Raw genomic sequence first — 6,740 nt, 5'->3', positions numbered from 1 at the left:
ATTAGTGGCAAAAAATATATATTATTTTCCATTCATCGGTGCAGTTATATGTTCTAAAGCCTTTTGTGGAGTGTATAAGTGGAAAAAAGTAAGGGCCTGTTTGCTTTTCAGCAATGCAGGTGTGTGTCTAAGTTTATTTTTGGTGTTGCCCCAGTCTGGTGGGGGCCCATTCCTGGGAACTCATTCCTGCTGCAAACAAAGAACCTGCTGCTTTTGGTTCCTGCTGAGTTAGGCCGAGCTATGTGTAGGCCTTATACTCGACCGTTACCATGTACCTGCTGCTGATGTCTGTCCTGATCATGCTGTTATGTGTAGGCCTTATACTCCACCGTTACCTTTACCTGCTGCTGCTGTTCGTCCTGATCCTGCTGAGTTATATGTTGCCCTTATACTACAGCGTTACCATTTACCCGCTGCTGCTGTCTGTTCTGATCCTGCTGAGTTAGGCCCAGCTATGTGTAGGCCTTATATTATAGCGTTTCCATTTACCTGCTGCTGTCTGTCCTGATCCTGCTGAGTTTTGCCCAGCTATGTGTAAGCCTTATACTATAGCATTACAATTTACATTCTGTTGTCTGTCCTGATCCTGCTGAGTTATGTCTAGGCCATATACTCGACCGTTACCATGTACCTGCTGCTGCTGTCAGTCCTGATCCTGATGAGTTATGTGTAGGCCTTATACTCCACTGTTACAATGTACCTGCTGCTCTCTGTCTTGATCCTGATGAGTTTGCCCTGGACTAAAGGGACTGCAACCGTATCTGTTAATATTTTACAAAAACATAACAATTTAAAAAAACTAAAGCATACGTTAGAACTGAACAAAATATTTATTTACAATTTGGGAAACAAATATGCCTCTATGGCAATTTCTTAAGTTTGTCTTTAAGATCCAAAAGCTCCTAGATTCTCTGATGGTGCTGCTCCTCTATCTGCTGCACCTTTCTGTCAAAAATCAGCTGCTGCTTCCTGTGCTGCTCCTGGAGTTCCTGCATTGATTTTAGGCGCTCCTGTTGCAGCAGCCTTACTAAAAAAAGAATGAACATGACTTGCAATTCAGATTAAGAGGCAATTAGTGCATTGTGTGATTTGTTAAAGCACTACCGATTTACATCTCAATTTGTTAGTATAGTATCATATGATATTTATGATGATAATATAGTTGGTGAGGCTACTTTCACACCTGTGTTTAGGTGCGAATCCATCTGGTATCTGCACAGACGGATCCGCATCTATAATGCAAACGCTTGTATCCGTTCAGAAAGGATCCGTTCGCATTACCATGATAATGCAAACGGATCCGTTTTGACTTACATTGAAAGTCAATGGGAGGCGAGTCCGTTTTCAATTGCACCACATTGTGTCAGTAAAAACGGATCTGTCCCCATTGACTTACATTGTAAGTCAGGACGTATCCATTTGGCTCAGTTTCGTCAGACGGAAATCAAAACGCTGCAAGCAGGGTTTTGGTGTCCGCCTCCAGAGTGGAATGGAGGCTGAATGGAGGCAAACTAATGCATTCTGAAAGGATCCTTATCCATTCAGAATGCATTGGGGCTGAACTGATCCATTTTGGGCCGCTTGGATCTCACAGGCGGACCCAGAAAGGGCAGTGTGAAAGTAGCCTTAAGGCTACATTCACACGTCAGTATTTTTCTATAATCCGAATTTCGGTCCGTTTTTTGCGGATCCGTTGTTCCTGAAAATGTTTCCGTATGTCATCCGTATGTCATCCGTTTTTTGCGGATCCGCAAAAAACGGAAGCATGTATACATTTCAATAATCAAATAAAGTTGTTTGGATTTCTTTGAAAAAAAAATTGAAAAAAAAAAAATTTGCTATGTGTTTCCAGGAACGGATTCCGCAAAAAACGGAAGACATACGGAATGACATCCGAATGTCTTCCGTTTTTTGCGGATCCATTGACTTTGTATTGTACCAGGATCCGAATTTTGCGGACAAGAATAGGACATGTTTTATATTTAAACGGACATGCGGAACGGAACAACGGAAACGGACAGTACACATTGTGCTGTCCGATTTTTTCCAGGACCCATTGAAAATGAATGGGTCCAGATCTGGTCCTGATCTGTTCCGCAAAAAACGGATCAGGAAAGAAAAAACGGACGTGTGAATGGACCCTAAAGGGAACCTGTCACCGGGATTTTGTGTATGGAGCTGAGGACATGGGTTGCTAGATGGCCGCTAGCACATCCGCAATATCCAGTCCCCATAGCTCTGTGTGCTTTTATTGTGAAAAAAAAAACGATTTGATACATATGCAAATTAACCCGAGATGAGTCCTGTAGGTGAGATGAGTCAGGGACAGGACTCATCTCAGGTTAATTTGCATATATATCAAATCGTTTTTTTTACACAATAGAAGCACACAGAGCTATGGGACTGGGTATTGCGGATGTGCTAGCGGCCATCTAGCAACCCATGTCCTCAGCTCTATACACATAATCCCGGTGACAGGTTCCCTTTAACTAGTGACAGTTCAGTAAAGTATATATGTATGGGGTGTTTCCTGAATGGGGAGAAAATAGGGAACATATACTAGGGTGCATTTTGTCCTGTTACCCCTTGTGAAAAAATTGGGGACTGCTAAGAATTTAAAATTTTTACAAATGTGTGCATTGAAATGCTTTCTCTATTGTTTTGGCCTTCTGTGAGACACCTGTTTGCTGAAAATTACCCTTTCCAACACTTAAAATGTTCGTACGGAGGTGCTGTTTCCGAAAAGGGGTCACTTGTTGGGGTTTTTAATTTCTGGGGACCTCAGGAATTTATTTAATGCGACATGGTACCTAATATAAATGTCTGCCAATTCAGGTCAGCCAAATCCATATTTTGCTGTTTGACACTAGAGCCCTGCTGTGCACCCAGACATCATTTTTTGATCACATATGGGGTGTTGACATATTCGGGGGGAAATGGGTAACAAAATGTGGGGTGCATTTTCTCCTGTTATCCCTTGTCAAAAAAGTGAAATTTTGTTGTACAGCAACTTTTCCGGGAAAAAAAAAAAAATATATATTTTTCTATTTTACAGCCAAGTGTTTCCTAATTCTGGGAAACGCCTGATTGGTCAAAATGCTCAATACACACCTTGAAATATTCAATATACATGTTATGGATACAGAATTATATTGCTGTCTGCACATATTTACCCTTCTAGCGGGGGCTGGTGACTTCCTCCTCCTCCTCATCAGGACTTGGGGGGGGTGAAACCGGGTCCTGGGCGAGTCCGGCTTCTTTAGCGTCCACCTCCACTACTTTGCCCACATCAGGAGGGGGTGGCACATCCTCCCTCCTCCTCCGCGGACACCACCACTACCTCCAGATCCTCTGTGGAAGGCCTGCGGTGGACAGGGAGTGGGAACACCTGTAATCACACAATGTTCAGAATTTAAACAAACCACTCAGAACTCATATAAAGATCCAAATTAAGTGGGGGATGTATGTAATGTAATGATGGACGGGGCCTTTTACTGGAATACAGAATGATGATTTCAGTTTATGAGGGGTAGATTTCTTTCAGTGGATCATCCTCACAGATACGGCTTCAGGACGCCAGGTTTAAAGTCCAAACAGTGCATTTACTGTGGCACACCAGCAAAAGCGGAACAACAAAACAATAAACACTCGCCCGTCCAGGCTCTAACTAATACATTAACGTCCCTGACTCACCTATTAGGTACAGTTCACACCCTGTGAACCGATGCGGCTTTCCCAGCCAATGTCCCACAGCCTTCTGGCGGTACAGAGCACCGTTCACACACGGTCTCAAGTCCAATGTCTCTTGTGGTGGATTAAGGCTCAGTAGTCCGCCTGACTATGGCCCTGTGACCCTCCTAGGCGTCTCTGCATCCCCAACTCCAGGCTACCACCCAGCCTCGTGGCCCCTCAGCCTTGCCTGGCTGAGACCACACTCACAGAGCCTCCAGGCCTCTGTCACAGTCTCTGTCCCAAGACAACACTTCTCCTAGACTGACACACTGGGAGGTGCTTTATCCCAGCCTGAGTACCTCCAGCTGGTCTCACCCGTGGTGTAATAGGGGTGTGGACCGCACTATCCACCCCTTCCTTGTCTCTAACCTGTGTGAGGTCTGTCACTGGCACTGCCTCACAATATACACACACACACACATATATATATATATATATATATATTTATATATATATTGATTTATGTGTGTGTGAAACGTTCAAAATCAGCCGGTTACATCATACATCTGTACTTCCATGTGTGTATAAATATATATATACACTCACAGTGAGGTCGAGATGTACAGGTGAAACTCGAAAAATTATAATATCGTGCAAAAGTCCATTTATTTCAGTAATGAAAATTAAAAGGAATTGCATTAATGCAGTTAAAAATTTGAATTTTGTGAAAAGGTTCATTATTCTAGGCTCAAAGTGACACACTCTAGTCAGCTAATTAATCCATACCCCCTGAGGAAAGGGGACCTCAAAACTGTGACTTTGGGGTTTCATAAGCTGTAAGCCATAATCATCCAAATTATAACAAATAAAGGCTTGAAATATCTCGCTTTGCATGTAATCAATCTATCTCATATGTTAGTTTCACCTTTTAAGTTGCATTACTGAAATAAATGAACTTTGCACGATATTCAAATTTTCGAGTTTCACCTGTATGATGTAACCGGCTGATTTGGTACGTGTCACACCAGGTACTAAGTAATCATTTGTAAAGGGATGAAATACTTATTTACATAACTGTATATATACATTACTGAGTGTAGGCGAGAGATACAAAAGTAATGTAAGCGTTGTACCTGGGCATTTCCTGTCACAGATGTCACTGATCCACCCGATATGCCTCCTCTTTAGATCCGACCAATGTTTGATGATCGCCAGAAAAGTGTGCTTCCCCTTAAACTCCCTCTTTAGATGCTTCTGTATTTCCCTTACAATTCGCTTTTTCTCTTCTTGGACCCGGGTCCGGTCATAGCCCCGCTCGAACATGCGCTGCAGGATAACGATGCAAGCATATAATCCCAAATTTTTTAACTAATTGTATTTAAAATAATGTCCTCAACAACACAGCTAAAAGTTTTTAAGTCTTTGAAGGGGAATTATTAGATTTAGGCCTCATGCACACGACCGTTTTTCTTTGCGGTCCGCAAAAACGGGTTCCGTAGTTCCGTGATCTGCGTCCGTTTTTCCTTCCTTGATTTTTGGAGGATCCACGGACATGAAGGAAAAAGTTGTTTTGGTGTCCACCTGGCAGTGCGGAGCCAAACGGATCCGTCCTGACTTACAATGCAAGTCAATGGGGACGGATCCGTTTGACATTGACACAATATGTTGCAATTGCAAACGGATACGTCCCCCATTGACTTTCAATGTAAAGTCAGGAGTCCCTATTATACCATCGGATCAGAGTTTTCTCCAATCCGATGGTATATTTAAACTTGAAGCGTCTCCATCACCATGGGAACGCCTCTATGTTAGAATATACCATCAGATTTGAGTTACATCGTGAAAACTCATATCCGACAGTATATTCTAACACAGAGGCATTCCCATGGTGATGGGGACCCTTCAAGTTAGAATATACTATGAACTGTGTACATGACTGCCCCCTGCTGCCTGGCCACCAATGAAATTAAAACTGGGGAGGGAGGGGGGTCTGCCCCCTGCTGCCTGGCAGCACCTGATCTCTTACAGGGGGCTATGATACGCACAATTAACCCCTCAGGTGCGGCACCTGAGGGGTTAATTATGCGGATCACAGCCCCCTGTAAGAGATTGGGTGCTGCCAGGCAGCAGGGGGCATAATGTACACAGTTCGTAGTATATTCTAACTTGAAGCGTCCCCATCACTATGGGAACGCCTCTGTGTTAGAATATACTTTCGGATCTGAGTTTTCACGAATCCGTGTTTTTTCACGGACCCATTGACTTGAATGGGTCCGTGAACCGTTGTTCGTCAAAAAAATAGGACAGGTCATATTTATTTTTGACGGACAGGAAACACGGATGTCCGAGGCGGATGACAAACGGTGCATTTTCCGAGTTTTCAACAGACCCATTGAAAGTCAATGGGTCTGCAGAAAATCACGGAAAACGGATCAACGGCGACGGGTGCACACAACGGTCGTGTGCATGAGGCCTTAATATAATCGTTATAAGATCGGATTGTATTGCAATTGTATGTGTGTGGGGTATGAGCAATAGGATATTGGCCAGCAAAGCAGAGATGTGCCTGTCTAGTGAAGTAACGGTATGTTATGGGGTATACAGCTGGTTCACCTCCCCGTGGTGCACCCTGGGTAACGCTAAATGAACCAGCAAATACTGGTGGTCAGACAAAGAAAGCTTCTCCTGAGTCCTGACCAACAGGACACAAACTCAAATCTATAGACTATGTGTGTGTGTTAGGCTCCATTCACACGTCCGCAATTGTGTTCCGCATCCATTCCGCAATTGTGTGGAACGGGTGTGGACCCATTCATTCTCTATAAGGACGTAATGGATGCAGAAAGCACACAGTTTGCTGTCCGCATCTCCATTTCCGGAGGACAGTGGCGCACAGTAGTTAAATACTACATAGTAGATGCCCAGGTTATACCAGCATGGTCCATATTACTATATATAAGAAGATGTATAACGTATACCAGCTGTACATATATAATTATACACAGGAGATACCCAGGTTATAACAGTATGATCTAATTAAATAATTATAATTTATGCCAGCTGTACAT

The 6,740-nt window shown here is 43.3% G+C and overlaps 1 long non-coding RNA gene across 1 annotated transcript; it reads right to left on the bottom strand.

Moving 5' to 3' along the window:
* Positions 1–909: 909 nt before the first annotated feature.
* On the bottom strand, positions 910–4,908 carry LOC122928050. The gene is made up of 3 exons (XR_006387840.1): positions 4,806–4,908; positions 3,174–3,388; positions 910–1,027 (listed from the first exon to the last, which is right to left on the bottom strand). It is a non-coding gene; the product is annotated as an uncharacterized LOC122928050 (long non-coding RNA).
* Between the last annotated feature and the right edge of the window lie 1,832 nt (positions 4,909–6,740).

The sequence above is a fragment of the Bufo gargarizans genome, chromosome 2 (assembly GCF_014858855.1).
Source record: "Bufo gargarizans isolate SCDJY-AF-19 chromosome 2, ASM1485885v1, whole genome shotgun sequence".
Lineage (NCBI taxonomy): Eukaryota > Metazoa > Chordata > Amphibia > Anura > Bufonidae > Bufo > Bufo gargarizans.
Note: the sequence above shows the minus strand (reverse complement) of the source record. Positions and strands in the feature narration are given on the sequence as shown.